The 18,820-nt window shown below is 45.0% G+C and overlaps 1 non-coding gene across 1 annotated transcript; it reads left to right on the plus strand.

The window, feature by feature from the left end:
- Positions 1-17,813: 17,813 nt before the first annotated feature.
- LOC143783826 (5S ribosomal RNA) lies at positions 17,814-17,932 on the plus strand. Its single transcript, XR_013217492.1, has one exon. It is a non-coding gene; the product is annotated as a 5S ribosomal RNA (ribosomal RNA).
- The last annotated feature ends 888 nt before the right edge of the window (positions 17,933-18,820 follow it).

The following is an 18,820-nucleotide window of genomic DNA, read 5'->3' on the forward strand; positions in this document are numbered from 1 at the left end:
TCTCATCTGTCTGGACCAAAAAAAGGAGTAGAGCTAAACCTCTCGTTGAGATGCTCAAAAGCCTTAACAGCCTCAGGGGACCATTGGACAGTACTGGAACCCTTCTTAGTAAGATCAGTAAGGGGTTTTGCGATAACAGAAAAATTCTTTATGAATTTTCTATAATAATTAGCAAACCCCAAAAATCTCTGAATCGACTTCAAGCATTCAGGTCTAGGCCACTCCAATACCGCCTGAACCTTCACCGGGTCAATCTCAAAACCATCACTGGAAACAAAGTACCCAAAAAAACTAATTTTCTGTACCGCAAACTCACATTTCTCCAGTTTAGCAAGGTGTGTGTTTTCTCTCAGAATCTGCAGAACTTCATGGACTCTCTGCCAATGCGACTCCAGATCGGGCGAATAGATCAAAATATCATCCAAATAAACAATCACACTCCTACTGATCAATAGCCTCAGGATGCCGTTAATGAAATTTTGAAAGAACGTCGGAGCATTGGTAAGGCCGAAAGGCATAACTAGACACTCAAAATGTCCTTCCGGGGTATTAAAGGCTGTCTTCCATTCATCACCTTCTTTAACCCGCAGCAAATTATATGTCCCACGGAGATCGATCTTAGAGATCCACTTGGCCATGAGGCTTGTAGGAATTGTAGAAATGCCAAGTCTTTTGCAGCTATAATGGGGGGAGCAGCACACATACATGGCCACCTCCATAAGTTGTGTCTTTCTCATAGTAGTGTTAAAAAGAGCGACCCATTCTCCCAAAGGGAGCAGCATCTGAAGTGAATAAATCATGGTATAGAGATTCAAAGAAAGAATCGCAGTCGTACATCACCCCCTCCTCGAAGACCTGCATGAGGCAGGGCACAGAAACAATAGTGTATGGTCAGTGTCAACCACAGCCATTCCCTATTAGCACCCACCTCATCCTTCACATGCTGCACGCTGTGCATCTTCTTTGTGACCAGAGGGCTATATGTAAGGAGTCACCACAGGGCACGCACATCGATCTTATATAAGTGCACTGCCACCTATGGTCAATAAAGTGGAGAAGAGAATACGGGTGCTGTCAAATAACGGCCGTCAGTTCTCTGCATCACAAGAACATGGTTGTCATTAGATATGTCCACAATTAGGCCTTATTCAGACATCACTGTTTATCAATTATGTGCTGGCCATTGCCATACCTGTTTTCTTGAGGATCAATAGTTCATATAAATAAGGAAGATATTAAGTAACACTGTCTACCCTTTTGCACTGAATGGGTCAATTAAACAAACATTCGGTGGCAAAGCAAAGCTTGTGAAACCTGAACCCTGTTTTTTGAGAGGTTTTTAGCACAAGAAAAATTACACACTGATGATAAAACCACACACAGAATGGATGTAAACGGTTGATTTAATTCAGATGCAAAATAGACATGGATGCCTGAATAAAGTCTTAGTTGTGGGTCGCTCAGAATGACTTCACAGGCTGCAGAGTGTGCAAATCTGATTTATATGTCCACTTAGAAGACCGGGTGAGTGCTCCATTTCTTTTCTTCTTGTCTCATTTACAGTATATGTTTATATATTTAACAGTTGCAATTTTCAATATGTCCAGTAGATGGAATCATAAAACTACCAAAGCATCAATATGTTAGTCCACTGTTCTCAGATAGCAATGTCATGTAACATCAGTACCTTGTTTGTCAAATTATCCAAAGCACATACCATTTTCTTTCAATTTAAAGTACCCAGATATTTCAAAACTGTTAAATCTTATACATTAGGAGAAGGAGAACAATAGGAGACAATAGGTATTTTAGCAAATAGAAAATACTTTATTAAATAGTATATAATTTACACGCTTAGTAGCAGAAATATACATAGAAGCATACGAAAGGTGAATACAGTGCTCAAGGAGGTTAAAAGAGAGTGGAATACAACCCACCAGTGTGCGCTGTGAACGGAGACTACTACATGAATTGACCATATGTATGGTCCGCTGCTATGAAATGCAAATTTACCTATGATGACAATAAGACGCCATGTGGCATAAAGATATCTCCCCTTGATAAAGCCATCTTCTTGCGGGCGAAACGCGCGTCGGGGCGTTTTTGTGGACACCATCCGGTGTGCCCTGCTTCGGAGCTCTCTACTGGTAAGCGCTGCAATTTGTACCTCTTTATCTTTATGCCACATGGCGTCTTATTGTCATCATAGGTAAATTTGCATTTCATAGCAGCGGACCATACATATGGTCAATTCATGTAGTAGTCTCCGTTCACAGCGCACACCGGTGGGTTGTATTCCACTCTCTTTTAACCTCCTTGAGCACTGTATTCACCTTTCGTATGCTTCTATGTATATTTCTGCTACTAAGCGTGTAAATTATATACTATTTAATAAAGTATTTTCTATTTGCTAAAATACCTATTGTCTCCTATTGTTCTCCTTCTCCTAATGCCTTTTATGGAGCTGGTTTTCTCTCTTGGTAGGGGGTTGTGCTGCACCACTTAGTGCTCTCACCCCTCCTGTATCAAATATGTTGCCTGGTTTTGTTCTCATAAATCTTATACATTCATGTTTTTTTTCAGGAAGAAAATTCTTTAAATCTAAAGTGCACCTTTCACCAGTTTGAGCATGTTAAAGTGGCCGCATTATGGAATAGTGGTTGCAGAGCTAATTAAAAAGTAGTTTTTAAATTTCTCCTGTCTGTTGCGAAGATATTAGCGTATAAACTGTAGTTCATATTTTATGATAAGCCAAACAGGGAGTTACCAGAGATTTGTCTTTAGGGGAGTGTACTTCTTCCCTTGTATTATATTGATCAACCAGGCAGCGACATAGATAGGGAAAAGATCACACCCTCGCAATAGGTTAAAACAGGATTTCTCCTGTGTGAAATGTAATGGCAGACAGTCTGCTCTCCTCGCTTATCTAAAGGTACCTTCACACTAAGCGACTTTACAACGATAACGATAGCGATCCGTGACGTTGCAGCGTCCTGGATAGCGATATCGTTGTGTTTGACACGCAGCAGCGATCAGGATCCCGCTGTGAGATCGCTGTTCATTGCTGAAAGTCCAGAACTTTATTTCGTCGCTGGATCTCCCGCTGACATCGCTGAATCGGTGTGTGTGACACCGATCCAGCGATGTCTTCACTGGTAACCAGGGTAAACATCGGGTTACTAAGCTCAGGGCCGCGCTTAGTAACCCGATGTTTACCCTGGTTACCATTGTAAAAGTAAAAAAAAAAAACCACATACTCACATTCCGGTGCCCGGCGTCTGCTTCCCTGCACTCCTCCTGCATCCTGTGTAAGTGCCGGCCGTAAAGCAGAGCAGTGACGTCACCGCTGTGCTCTGTGGGAGATGCCGGAGATGTTCGGCGCTGACACAGGATGCAGGAGGAGTGCAGGGAAGCGGACGCCGGGCACCGGAATGTGAGTATGTGTTTTTTTTTTTACTTTAACAATGGTAACCAGGGTAAACATCGGGTTACTAAGCGTGGCCCTGCACTTAGTAACCCGATGTTTACCCTGGTTACCAGGGGACTTCGGCATCGTTGGTTGCTGGAGAGCCGTCTGTGTGACAGCTCTCCAGCGACCACACAACGACTAAACAGCGACGCTGCAGCGATCGGCATCGTTGTCTGTATCGCTGCAGCGGCGCTTAGTGTGAAGGTACCTTAAGGCTGGTTTCAGACTTGCGTTCCTCTGCGCTGCTGATGGCAGCGTACTTCCTCCTTTCTTCCTCCTTTCTTCATCCGTGAAGCTCCGCCTACTGCCGGCTGCGTCCAGCGTTTCCCTGCGTACCTAGTTTTAACATTGGGTACGCAGGGACAGGCGTTGTATGCGGATGTGTCTGCATGCAGCCATTTGAGGTGTGCGGCGCCCGCATGGAAGCGCGAAACCTGTCTCATTAAAGTACACAGTGCTTGTGAGGTAGTAGAGAAATGTAAGTAGTCGACGAAAACGTACATACATAATGTGAAGATGAAGTGCAATGGCACGTATGTAGGGGGAACAGCAGAAAGACTGGATAATCCAAAATGACAGCATGGATGCTGAAAGCAAGACATACAACAAATAATTAAAAATATTTAAAAAGTAAACAAGGCAAGGATTAATGAATCTCAGTAAATGAATGTTGCACCCTGGTAGATTCATTATAGAAAAAGAGTGAAACTAAGTTTCTCATTTAAACTTTTTGGTGATACCATGTCCAGCGTCGATATCCAACGGTATTCACACTGGGCAAGGATCCGTTTGGCATTATCTCCTCTGATGCCACATTGAACCCTATCAATACCTTGTTCATTTAGGCCATGAGGATTGCTATCACGAAATATTTTGACGTGCTTTGGTAATGTTTTTAATAGGGTCAAATGTGACCTTGATTTCAAAGCACAAATATCATGCACATGTTGTCTAATGCGTGTTTTTAATTCACGCGAGGTTAGACCCACATATGTTTTTTCACATGAACATGTGGCATAGTAGACTACTGTACACACGTAGTAGTGCAGGATATACGGTGCCGGATTTAGTATTCTTTCAGGCCATCGGAGGACAAAAAAGATGTGGATCTTATCATATTGGCACAAACCAAACAGCTATCACATGTAAAAAAGCCAAGGTTACCACATAGTGACTGCTGAGAAGATGGTCTTTTAGATTCCGACTCCTCCTAGGTGTATCTGGGAATCTGTGGTAGACAAGTGGCCAAAGTATTGTCTGTTTTCAGAACTGGACAGTGCTTATTCAGTATTTTATGGATCTTATTCCAATGGCAGTTGGAAGTAGGTATAAAATATCGTAGTTATTGGTGGTCTCTTTTGACCTTTGCACCAACAGATGGTCACTAATGGATGCCTTGGTCTTCAAAACTCTGTTTTTAATACATCTACCACTGTAACCTCTAGCTTTAAATCTGTCACTGAGGATGGTAGACTGCTGTTCGAATCTATCTTTGGTAGAGCAGATTCATCTTGTCCTAAGGAATTGACCGAATGGGATGGCTTTAATGACAGGATTAACATGTGCCGACGAGGCATGGAGCAGGGAATTAGTTGTTGTGTCTTTACAAAACAGATCTGTTTGTATAAGCCCATCCTCATCAGCACAGTTTAGGATATCCAAAAAATCAATTTCGGATCTATGCTATTTATGAGTGAATCTAAGATTAAATGAATTATGATTCAATAAATCAATAAATTGCATTAATTCAGCCACAGTACCCTGCCAGATCATTAGGATGTTGTTGATGTAACGAAACAAGCCCTGTATAGACAAAAAAAGGGAGAAGCCAGCACTGCTTAAGGTCAGGACACCATACATAAGGTGCACATGCACATACTAAATTCTATCTGTATTTCAAATATGAGACATTTAGGAAACAATTGATCAATTCTTTGAGCTACCCCGCCACTTCACGGCATTCTCATAATGGGGCAGTCCTACTCTACGTAATTTTAAGAATTGATCAATTGTTTGCTAAATGTCTCATATTTGAAATACAGATAGAATTTAGTATGTGCATGTACACCTTATGTATTGTGTCCTGACCTTAAGCAGTGCTGGCTTCTCCCTTTTTTTTGTTTTATCATTGGTAAGTGGCTGACCACCACTGTTGCCGCGCATGCTGGGTTAGGTACGCCTTTCTTTCTGTGTTCATTGTGATTGATAGGCTGCTGTTCACACACACAGCAGCCCTGCCCTGCCTCATGCTCTAGTTAATCGTGCCCCTGTGTCTCAGCCTGTTTCACCCTTTAACTTTGGTGCTGGTTTGGCAGTGTGGAGGCCAGATCTGAAATGTCCGCACAGGACCTGATCGGCTTTTACCTGCGCTTGCCTTTCGCGGCACCAAGGGAGTGATTCTGATATGCTCCAGGTACAGCTTGCATGTTATGGTATGGAATTTATTGTGGTCTTTCCTCTTTTTTTTCTCTCACTCTTAATACATGTAGGAGGCCATAATGGCACAATGTAAATAAAATACGTGCCCCATTATGAGAATGCCGTGAAGTGGCGGGGTAGCTCAAAGAATTGATCAATTGTTTGCTAAATGTCTCATATTTGAAATACAGATAGAATTTAGTATGTGCATGTGCACCTTATGTATTGTGTCCTGACCTTAAGCAGTGCTGGCTTCTCCCTTTTTTAAGCCCTGTATAGGGTTGGCGGCGTGTGCTCCGTCAATATGGAAAATCTGTCTCATCCAAAAGTCAAGAAACAAATTCGCATATGACGTAGCACATACCACAACCATGGCTGTCCCTCGTTTTTCAGATAGAATATATCCTTGAACACATCCTTCAGTATGTGTATACTCCCAAAAATGAGGCATGACAGAGCACACTTTGACTGTGTCGACAGTCATTGGCCTAGTAAGTTAAATGCGCCCGAATCCGGTTTTGCGGGGGCTTCACACGTAAGTCCCAATGGGGCCACTGAACGTGGGATAAAGCGCAGTGTGAAAGCATTACGGTCTAAAACTGAAGTTTATAAATAGTATTCTTGACTTTCCATGCATTGTGGTATCTGATGATTTATTTGGAGTCTACATATTTGTTCAAATGCTTCCTAGATCAATCTTTAAGGCTATGTTCACACGATCCTTTTTTTGCTGCGGATCCGCAGCTGTTTTTAGGCTGCGGATCCGCAGCCGTTTTCCATGCAGGGTACAGTACAATGTTACCCTATGGAAAACAAAATCCGCTGTGCCCACTATCCTTTTTTTCGCAGGCAAATCCGCGCGGATTTGCCTGCAGAAAAAAAGAAGTACCATGTCTATTCTTTCTGCGGATTCCGCTCCTGTTTTCAACATGCACCAATAGGAAAGTGCTGTTGAAAACCCGCAGAGGAATCCGCAGAAGAAAAAGCAGGAAAATCAGCAGTGCAGTTTTGCACTGCGGGTTTTCCAAATCAGGACCTGAAAAAAACCGCAGCAAAAAAAGGATCGTGTGAACAAGCCCTAATAATTATTTAATAATTGAGGATTGATGGTACTGTTTTATTACTATTCACATAGGCACATGTGAGGTTAAAGTCTCTGGGTGGTTTATTGTATCATAAACCAAAAACCCAAATGGTAACAGAAAAACAGCCTGTCCAGCTCAAAAGAAAATAAACGGTTCATACACAGTCCTGCCCAGTACTTCTGGGACAATGCATATGGCAGCTATCACAGGAGCTTGGGTATGGAGACTTCCTTGCCTCTACACAACACAGGAAAACAAAAACTGCCTGAACATTTATTTCCCCAGCCACACCCTTGAGGTGGAGATATGGTGAGTAGGCGTTCCACCTATCCCTTTACTTACTCACCTGAAAACCCACCCATAACATGCGGTGCACATTTTTGGTCTTGCGCTCAGATTAGATAACGTGCAGGATGTACACAACGATGTCCTACTAACTTATGGCCTTGGCGATATGAGACTTGTCCCAGTAACCAGGCTGAAGACTGTGCTGGACGTGCAGCGCTGCGGGTCGGGCTATAGTGTGCCGCTGATGCATGTGGACGAGGAGGCTGCGGGCTGCACACACCGCATGTGAGTACGGGTGTCTGCGCTCAGTCCTGCTCTGTGGGGTGGGTCCTGTGTATGAGTGATCCCAGCATAGTGAACCCATGGACTTCTTACTACGTGTCTGTGGATGATGGAGGCATGCTACTGCAGGATGCTTCTGCACATGTATTGCAGGAAGCAACTGTCCTTGTAGTGGACCCATAGGTGCCTTGTATTGGCATAGTGTTTGTCGCTACATTGCAGTGGGTACTACATGCCCCATGGCACTTGAGGAATAGGGCACAGAGATAAACCCTCATGTCTTCACCGACAAGTATCTGGAAGTAATGTGTCACACAGAGTGCAGCTTAAAAGCCAAACCGCCTTTTCCTGATAATTCCTGAACTAGTTGATGTGGAAAAAAATGGGTGTTTTGTTAGTATGGCGGTATGTTCTGTTGACATGAATTCGGTTCTGCAGGGTTACTGTTTATGTGATGGCTAAATCCAGTTAATTGAATGGAAGAAAAGCTGCAGTACCCTGCACAACCACTACTAAAAGTGCTGCGCTGTGGAGTACAGAGCAGTGTAAACAATGACAGGAGACAGGGCTTGCCGGGATGTAGCTGCCCCTATAAACAGCTGATTGCTGGGGGTACCACATAATCATGGGTATCCTAAAGCCATCATACACATTTGACTAACATCTGCCAAACCCCCTGATAAGGACGGGTTTGGCTGACCACCCAATGTTTATGCGGTGCCCCCCTACTCTTCTGACAGACGATGTCAAGGGCTATAAGATATCCAGCATGTACAGCAGTGGAGGTTTGTACAGAGCGAGTGCTCCTATGTATTGGAGAGTCGGACGAGATGGCTACTGGCCGAGCAATCATTGAAAAATAAAATGCATTGCAAAGCCATGTATCAATGACCATGTTAATCAAGGCCAGCACACAGGTTACACACTGATACCATCTGTGTGCTGTCTCTTATTTTTATAGACCCAAAGACTTGCATGGGTAATTTTGATCTGTGAGGGCAGCATGGTGGCTCAGTGGTTAGCACTGCAGCCTTGCAGCACTGGAGTCCTGGGTTCAAATCCCACCAAGGACAAGCTCTGCAAGGAGTTTGTATGTTCACCTGGAGTTTTCGTGGGTTTTTTCCGGTTTCCTCCCACATTCCAAAGACATACTGATAGGGAATTTAGCTTGTAAGCCCCATCGGGGACAGCGATGATAATGTATGTAAAACGCTGCGGAATAAGATAGCGCTATTTAAGCAAAGCATGATAAATCTGTGACACATGGCCAACAAAAAGAACATGGACATGTGAATACCGCCACAGATTATAAGGGCTATGTGTTCTATCCATCAAAAACTCTTGCTACCACACATTTGTGATTCACGGACATCTAAATGAGGCTTAGGCTGGGTTCACATAGCGTTGCAGGCATCCGTTAGACGGACTACGTTACACCGCGGTGTAACACAGTCCGGTAACGCCGCCATTACTTCCTATGTCGGACGCATCGCTAGCGCACGCCCACATTGAGTGACGGACCCTGGGACGCGGGCTGCAGCATTTCCGTGTCTGTCACTGCTAGCGCAGATAGAGCATCTGCTAGCTCTATCTGCGCTAGCGCGATGGAATGTCGGCACTTGCGTTAACAGCAGCCCGTTAACGCATGTGTTGAACGGGCTGCTGTTAACGCAATGTGAACCTAGCCTAAGTCCGCAGTTTGCATTAGACTCAACATGTTAGGGCATCTTAGGTTAGACTATGGGTTGAACTAGATGGACTTAAAGTCTTCCTTCAACCTTAATAACTATGTAACTATAACATGGCCAGTTAACTCCTTCAGCACACAGCATGCTGAAAAGAAACTTATGGATTTCTAGATCACAGAGGAAAGCAATCTCCATGAAACATATCTCCCCTCATATACAGTGCCAGTGACCCTGTCACATATTCCCCCCCTCTGCCCAAAGTCAGGAGCTTTGGCACCTTCAGACAGCAAGCAGGGAATTCAGGAGAGGGCATATGCGTTCCCGTGTGACTTCCCGTGCCTGTGTTCTATATGGAACTTGAAATCCTGGAGGCCTAAGAACCACCTAGTCACCCCAGTGTTCTTACCCTTTTTCTCCCTTAACCATCTCAGAGGGGCATGATTGAACACAAGATTGAACCTCCGGCCTACTAGATAATACCTCAATGTATCTACGGCCCATTTTATGGCTAGACACTCCTTCTCGATGGTGGCGTAGTTCTTCTTGCATGACGAGGGCTTCCGGCTCAAATACAGGATGGGATGTTCTTCTTTATTACTTGAGACAGCATGGCTCCCAAGCCAACTTCTGATGCATCTGTCTGGACCACAAACTCTTTGCTGAACTCTGTGTAAACATCCTGTTCTGTTCGCACCAGAGTTCTCTTCAGTTCCCAGAACCCCATCTCTGTGTCGTCAGTCCATTTAACTATCATCAACTTGGTGCCTTTAAGAAGATCTGTCAATGGCGCAGTGATTATAGCAGCGAAACTCATAATGAATCGCCGATAGTACTCCACAATTCCACAAAACACCTTCACTTGCTTCTTGGAAAGCAGTTGCGGCCACTTTTGAATTGCCTCAGTCTTGTTGATTTGCGGCTTAATTTCACCTCTCCCGATGACATAGCCTAGGTACTTGGCCTCTTCCTTCCCTATGGCACATTTTTTGGATGTATTGTGAACCCCGCATTTCTTAAAGCATCCAGAACTGACAGTACCTTTGACAGATGACTAGCCCAGTCGGGGCTAAAGACAACTATGTCATCGAGGTATGCTAATCCCGTCACCATCACCCACCTCTCCTGATCCCACTCACCCTGTATCCATCTGCTATTCCTAGTATGTCCACTGGCTGCAATCCCATTACCATCACCCATCTTTCCTGATCCCACTCACCCTGTATCCGTCTGCTATTCCTGGTATGTCCACTGGCTGCAATCCCATCACCATCACCCATCTTTCCTGATCCCACTCACCCTGTATCCCTCTGCTATTCCTGATATGTCCACTGGCTGCAATCCCATCACCATCACCCATCTTTCCTGATCCCACTCATTCTGTATCTGTCTGCTATTACTGTTTCTTTTTCTTCCTGCATGTTTTCTCACCTTAATTCTTTGATGCTAACAGACTGTTGGCTTTATCTTTCCATTTGGACCTGACTATTTCCTTTTGCATTTTCCCTTCTGACTTCTAATTAATCCCCTTTTGTGTATGTGATCAGCCTTCCTGCTGCCCCTCCTTCCTGATCAGACCTGGCCTATTTCATGTGCACTTAGCTTGTTATAAATTCAGAGTCACAGGTCTGTTTTGACCATGGTCTATCTCCATAAGGATGTCTCTAAAAGGATACAGCAGAAATGAGCCAGAAGTGAACAGAAGGTATCCCTTACCACGGTTATTAAATATACTAAATTTCTTTCTCTTTCCTCCATACTTACTCTCATCATGCTGACATACGCTCTAACAGTTTTGGCTCCATTACTCCTCACTCTCCTTTGCTATCCCCAAAACCCAGCACGCTCTAACCAAGTAATAATCTCTCCTTCCCTCTTGCCTCTCCACCTGACCTCCTCCGCTGACCTGCTCCTCAACCTCAGATCTCTCCTAATAAAACACAAAGCAAGCCATCTACTCTCCTTCTCCCACCTGCTCTGTCTCTCTGCTTCTCCTCACTGCTGGCGACATATCTCCCAATGCTGGAATGCCACATCCCATACCTCCCATTATTACCCCCTTCTATCGCTCCCAACCCAATGTAAAAACCCGAAATCTTGCCCACCTCAAACCCGTGCCCTTGATGCCCACCACCCTGCTCCCTCTCCCTGGATCACTCTGAAATGCCCATTCCATCTACAATAAACTCCACGTGATTCATGACCTTTTTACCTCTCGTAATCTATCCTTCTTGGGCCTCACTGAAACATGGCTGACACCCTCTGACACAGCCTCCACTGCTGCGCTATGTTACGGCGGCCACCACTTCACCCACACTCCTCGCCCTGGCAACAGACATGGTGGAGGAGTGGGTCTTCTCCTTTCTTCTAACTGCACCTTTAACTCAATCCCACCCCTTCCCTCCCTTATTCTCCCCTCTTTTGAAGTCCACTCTGTCCCCATCTACTCTCCCTCGAAACCTCCAAATGACTGTCATATACCAACCTCTGGGCCCGACCACTGCCTTTATTGACCAATTCTCCACCTGGCTACTTCACTTTCTCTCTGCTGACATTCCCACCATCATCATGGGTGACTTTAACATCCCCATTGACAGCCACCAGTCAGCAGCCTCCAAACTCCTGGCCCTTACTTCCTCTTTTGGACTTCCTCAGTGGTCCTCCTCAGCCACCCACACAGACAGACAAACATTAGACCTGGTCTTCACCCGTTTCTGCTCCCTATCTAACTTCACAACCTCCCCTCTCCCTCTATATGACCACCATCTACTCACTTTCTCATCACTGTCCTCCACACCTGTCACCCAGGTCCAGCAACATGCGCACCCCCGCAGAAACCTCGCACACCTAGACACTCACACACTCTCTGACTCTATTCGGCCACTGTCCTCCTTAGCTTCATTCCATGACACAGACACGGCCACTAGTTTCTACAATGCCACTCTTGCATCAGCTATCAACTTGGTCTCCCCTGTCATGTATAGCAGAGTGTGACGAATCAATAGACAACCCTGGCACAATAACATCACTAAAAAGCTTCGGCAAGCATCCAGAATTACAGAACGGCGTTGGAAGAAAACGCATTCGCAAGATGATTTCAATGCACTCAAACAAGCAATACTCGCATTCAAATCAGCTCTCACCTCTGCTAATCAGGCCTCCTTTACATCCCTTGTATCTTCCTTATCCCACAACCCCAAACAGTTGTTCAACACTTTTAACTCCCTCCTCCGCCCACCACTGCCCCCTCTGACTTCCCTAATCTCTGCCGAGGGCTTTGCCACACACTTCAAAAATAAGATAGACCAAACAAGGCAACTCTTTGTTGTCCGACCACCACAACTCCTTTGTATGTCAGACCGATGGCCTAACCCCATAACTTCCCTCTCCAAAATCCCTGAAGGACAGCTTGCTCATCTTCTCTCCAAATCACACCTCACCACTTGTGCATTTGACCCCATCCCATCCCACCTCCTCCCCAACTTCACCACTATGCTAATCCCATCCTTAACCCATCTCTTAAATCTATCACTAACTTCTGGTACCTTCCCCTCTGCTTTCAAACATGCCACACTCACACCTATCATCAAAAAGCCATCCATTGACCTGAGCGTTATGTCCAGCTATTGCACCATATATTTGCTCTCATTTGCTGCAAGGAGTTTGTATGTTCTCTCCGTGTTTGCGTGGGTTTCCTCCTGGTACTCCGGTTTCCTCCCACACTCCAAAGACATACTGATAGGGAATTTAGATTGTGAGCCCCATCGGGGACAGTGATGATAATGTGTGCAAAACTGTAAAGCGCTGCGGAATATGTTAGCGCTATATAAAAATAAAGATTATTATTATTATTTGCTTCCAAACTCCTTGAGCAGCACGTCCACGTTGAACTTTCCTCTCACCTTGCATCTAACTCGCTCTTCGACAACCTACAATCTGGCTTCCGTCCCCATTATTCCACTGAGACTGCCCTGACCAAACTTACGAACGACTTACTTACAGTCAAACTAACTATACTCCTCCTTCTAGACCTGTCCTCTGCCTTCAACACAGTAGTTGACCACCTCCTCCTACTACAGATCCTCTCTTCCTTTGGTGTCAAAGACCTTGCTCTATCCTGGATCTCCTCATACCTTACCAACCTCACATTTAGCGTCTCCTACTCCCATACTACCTCTTCATCTCCCCCCTCTCTGTTGGTGTCCCTCAAGGCTCTGTCCTAGGACCCCTTCTCTTCTAAATCTATACCCTTGGCCTGGAACAACTCATAAAGTCCTATGGCTTCCAATACCATCTATATGCTGATGACACTCAGATCTACCTCTCTGGCCCAGATATCAACTCTCTGCTCTCCAGAATCCCAGAGTGTCTATCAGCCATATTCTCCTTCTTCTCCTCTCGCTTCCTCAAACCCAATGTGGACAAATCTGAACTAATTATCTTTCCTCCATTCTCGCATACCCTCCCTACCTGATCTATCTATCACAATAAATTAATTCACACTTTCCCCTGTCCCGGTAATCCGCTGCCTCGGAGTAACCTTTGACTCTGCCCTGTCCTTCAAACCGCACATCCAAGCTCTCGCCACCTCCTGTCGCCTCCAGCTCAAAAATATTTCCAGAATCCGTCCTTTCCTCAACCCTCACTCTACCAAAATGCTTGTGCATGCCCTAATCATCTCCCGCCTCGATTATTGCAGCATCCTCCTCTGTGGCCTACCTTCCAACACTCTTGCACCCCTCCAGTCCGTCCTTAACTCTGCTGCCTGACTAATTAATCTCTCTCCTCACTACGCTCCTGCTTTCCCTCTTTGCAAATCCCTTCACTGGCTCCCAATTTCCCAGTGTATCCAGTTTAAACTACTAACACTGACCTACAAAGCCATCCATAACCTTTCTCCCAGGTGATATTCTTAGCTGAAGAGTACCGGGTTGCATAGTCCATGACCACTAGGATATATTGGTGCCCTCGTGCAGACTTAACTAAAGGACCTACTAGATCTATGGCAATTTGCTCAAATGGGATCTCTATTAGGCCAGCGTCACACTAGCGAGTTTTACGGACGTATGAGAGGTGCAGAAAATACGGATTGCATACGGTACAATGATTCTCTATGGCCCAGCTTCTATCTGCCGTATTTTACTGATCCATATTATACGGTCTTGTACGGCCGTAGAAAATTGCAGCTTGCTGCGTTTGTCACCGTATTGCGCAAAAAAAAATCGCCAATGAAAGTCTATGGGGGCGAGAAAAATACGGATTACACACGGACCATGCGTGTGACTTGCGAGAAATACGCACCGGTGTTATAGAGAAAAGCCGGCAATTCAGTGCGGTGTACAGTAAAATCACACTGACAGAATAGAATAGGTAGAATAAATGTCTACACATAGAACAGGTATATACAGTGGGGCAAAAAAGTATTTAGTCATTCAGCAATAGTGCAAGTTCCACCACTTAAAAAGATGAGAGGCGTCTGTAATTTACATCATAGGTAGACCTCAACTATGGGAGACAAACTGAGAAAAAAAAATCCAGAAAATCACATTGTCTGTTTTTTTATCATTTTATTTGCATATTATGGTGGAAAATAAGTATTTGGTCAGAAACAAAATTTCATCTCAATACTTTGTAATATATCCTTTGTTGGCAATGACAGAGGTCAAACGTTTTCTGTAAGTCTTCACAAGGTTGCCACACACTGTTGTTGGTATGTTGGCCCCTTCCTCCATGCAGATCTCCTCTAGAGCAGTGATGTTTTTGGCTTTTCGCTTGGCAACACGGACTTTCAACTCCCTCCAAAGGTTTTCTATAGGGTTGAGATCTGGAGACTGGCTAGGCCACTCCAGGACCTTGAAATGCTTCTTACGAAGCCACTCCTTCGTTGCCCTGGCGGTGTGCTTTGGATCATTGTCATGTTGAAAGACCCAGCCACGTTTCATCTTCAATGCCCTTGCTGATGGAAGGAGGTTTGCACTCAAAATCTCACGATACATGGCCCCATTCATTCTTTCATGTACCCGGATCAGTCGTCCTGGCCCCTTTGCAGAGAAACAGCCCCAAAGCATGATGTTTCCACCACCATGCTTTACAGTAGGTATGGTGTTTGATGGATGCAACTCAGTATTCTTTTTCCTCCAAACACGACAAGTTGTGTTTCTACCAAACAGTTCCAGTTTGGTTTCATCAGACCATAGGACATTCTCCCAAAACTCCTCTGGATCATCCAAATGCTCTCTAGCAAACTTCAGACGGGCCCGGACATGTACTGGCTTAAGCAGTGGGACACGTCTGGCACTGCAGGATCTGAGTCCATGGTGGCGTAGTGTGTTACTTATGGTAGGCCTTGTTACATTGGTCCCAGCTCTCTGCAGTTCATTCACTAGGTCCCCCCGCGTGGTTCTGGGATTTTTGCTCACCGTTCTTGTGATCATTCTGACCCCACGGGGTGGGATTTTGCATGGAGCCCCAGATCGAGGGAGATTATCAGTGGTCTTGAATGTCTTCCATTTTCTAATTATTGCTCCCACTGTTGATTTCTTCACTCCAAGCTGGTTGGCTATTGCAGATTCAGTCTTCCCAGCCTGGTGCAGGGCTACAATTTTGTTTCTGGTGTCCTTTGACAGCTCTTTGGTCTTCACCATAGTGGAGTTTGGAGTCAGACTGTTTGAGGGTGTGCACAGGTGTCTTTTTATACTGATAACAAGTTTAAACAGGTGCCATTACTACAGGTAATGAGTGGAGGAAAGAGGAGACTTTTAAAGAAGAAGTTACAGGTCTGTGAGAGCCAGAAATCTTGATTGTTTGTTTCTGACCAAATACTTATTTTCCACCATAATATGCAAATAAAATGATAAAAAAACAGACAATGTGATTTTCTGGGTTTTTTTTCTCAGTTTGTCTCCCATAGTTGAGGTCTACCTATGATGTAAATTACAGACGCCTCTCATCTTTTTAAGTGGTGGAACTTGCACTATTGCTGAATGACTAAATACTTTTTTGCCCCACTGTATATATATATATATTTATATTTCATACAGCGCTAGATATCATAAAAGCCGGTAATTCAATTGCGGCTTTTGCTATCTCCTTCCCAAACCCGACAGGATATGAGACATGGTTTACATACAGTAAACCATCTCATATCCCTTAATGTCACCTTACAATAGCAAGGTGACATTAACCCTTCATTACCCCATATCCAACCGCTACACGGGAGTTGGAAGAGAGTGGCCAAGTGCCAGAATAGGCGCATCTTCCAGATATGCCTTTTCTGGGGTGGCTGGGGGCAGATGTTTTTAGCCGGCTGGGCCAATAACCATGGACCCTCTCTAGGCTATCAATATCTGCCCTCAGTCACTGGCTTTACCACTCTGGAGGAGAAAATTGCGCGGGAGCCCACGCCAATTTTTTCAGCGATTTAACCCTTTAATTTAATAGCTAGAGCGCCCAAATTTTGCACATACACACTACTAACATTAGTAGTGTGGAATATGCAAAAAAAAAGGGATATGAGATGGTTTACTGTATGTAAACCATGTCTCATATCATGTCGGGTTTGGGAAGGAGATAGCAAAAGCCGGCAATTGAATTACCGGCTTTTATGCTATCTAGCGCTGAATTAAATATAAATACAGTATATACATATATATATATATATATATATATATATATATATATAATGTCTCAATGACATATATATAGATAGATAGATAGATATAGATACTGTATATATGTTTTAACGAACATTTGAGCACATAAATCCATTAGATGTCGGTTTTGCAAGCCTGCGAGAAAATATCGCAGTACGGATGCCATACGGATTACATACGGAGGATGACATGTGCAAAATAAGCTGCCATACCCTGCCTACGGATGACATATGGATCACTATTTTGGGAACATTTCTGCATCCCGGACCGTGAAGGGGGCAGATTTTCAGCAGGCGCCCCAGGGATGATTTTTAGTGGCCGGCCGGCAGAAGTAACGTCTTTTTCTGCAAAGAAGCTTGTGTAACTAACCCAATCAGATGGCTGCCCAGGACCCCAATTCAGCGCTGGGAAGGAGCGGGAGGAATTGGGGGTGTTTTCCTGCTAAGACACAGAAATAATCATAATAATAAGACAAACAGGAGAGTCTGACGCATGGTGGCGCTGAGGCTGCAGGGGCAAATAGGTGTGGCCACGTGCAAGCATATGTGCGTGCTCGCTTGCGTGTTAGTGTGCGCTTCCTAGGTGTGGCACGCTGCAGACAGTCAAAGGGGTTGTTCCTTTCAATAAAAGTTCATCCCAGCTTGCAGGCTATTAGAAAGCAACAAACCGCCCTGTACTCACCCTACCCGGGTCCACCGGAGAGTCTCAGCCCTGCTCTAGGTCTGTAGCATTGGCTGTGACGCTGACGTCACGTCGGCAGCCGATCAGTGAGCTCAGCGGCTCTGAGCGGGGTGTTCTGCCTACAAACCCTTTAAGGGAGGCAGCAAAAAAGTGAAGAGAAAGGAAAGCACAAAAGGGCCTCTTGCTGAGCACTGGACAGGACAGGGCAGCCAGACTGCAAAGTAGAAAAGCAGCAAGTGAGAGGCCTGTCTCTGCCTACGGCCACACCACCCTGAACACGCCCGATCTTGTCTGATCTCAGAAGCTAAGCAGGGTCGGGCCTGGTTAGTACTTGGATGGGATTCCGCCTGGGAATACCAGGTGCTGTAGGCTTTTGCTTTTTCCTTCCTTCCACCAGCAGGGGTCACTCTCCCCTATGCCTTTTTTCCATTCCCTTTCACAAGGGCACACATGCTTCTTTCTTCTTGTCATTTGCTTTCACTCTTGCGCTATTCCATCCTTGCAAAATGCCAGCATCCTTCTCATCACTGTGGGCCTCCAGCATTGTTGCTTATTTACTTTTAATACTAGGCTTCTTTTCAACAGGACCAGCGCCTGCTGCGGGCTTGGAATGAACCGCCGGCAACCTGGTGGCCAGTTTACAGGCCGAAGCAAGCAGAACACCTTTGCAGGCAACACGACCCCCCTGAAGAGCAGCTCACAGTCGCTCGCAACCATCTCACCCTCTTCATTCGCTCCTTGACGTCTCGATTTGCCTCAAGTTGTGGCTCCAGCTTTCTCTTTCTGTCACAGACCGTATTTTCATACGCTGAGTGTGATGCCGGCCTTACCGGTAATGGTTTTGAACAGCTGACATGTACCGCTAACAGCCGCGGGAGGAATCGCGATCCTCCAGCAGCTGTTAACCCGTTAAATGCCACTGTCAAACTCTAACAGTTGCATTTAACATGCGCTTCACATGACCGCGGGTCGCCAATGGGTTGGCATGACAACCAGAGGTCTCCAGCAGACCTCTATAGTTGTCACTGCCAGATTGGTATGAGCGTCGCCGGGTGGTCGGTGCTCATAGCAAGTCAGCAATTCTGCTACATACAAGAGATTTGATCACCGTCTGTATGGAGACTATTGAGGCATGCCAAAAGTAAAATATAAATGTTTTTAAAAATATTTAAAAAAATGCAAAAGTTCAAATCACCCCGCTTTTGCCCCATTGAAAATAAAACAATAAAAAAAAATCAAACATACACATATTTGGAATTG

The sequence above is a fragment of the Ranitomeya variabilis genome, chromosome 6 (assembly GCF_051348905.1).
Source record: "Ranitomeya variabilis isolate aRanVar5 chromosome 6, aRanVar5.hap1, whole genome shotgun sequence".
Lineage (NCBI taxonomy): Eukaryota > Metazoa > Chordata > Amphibia > Anura > Dendrobatidae > Ranitomeya > Ranitomeya variabilis.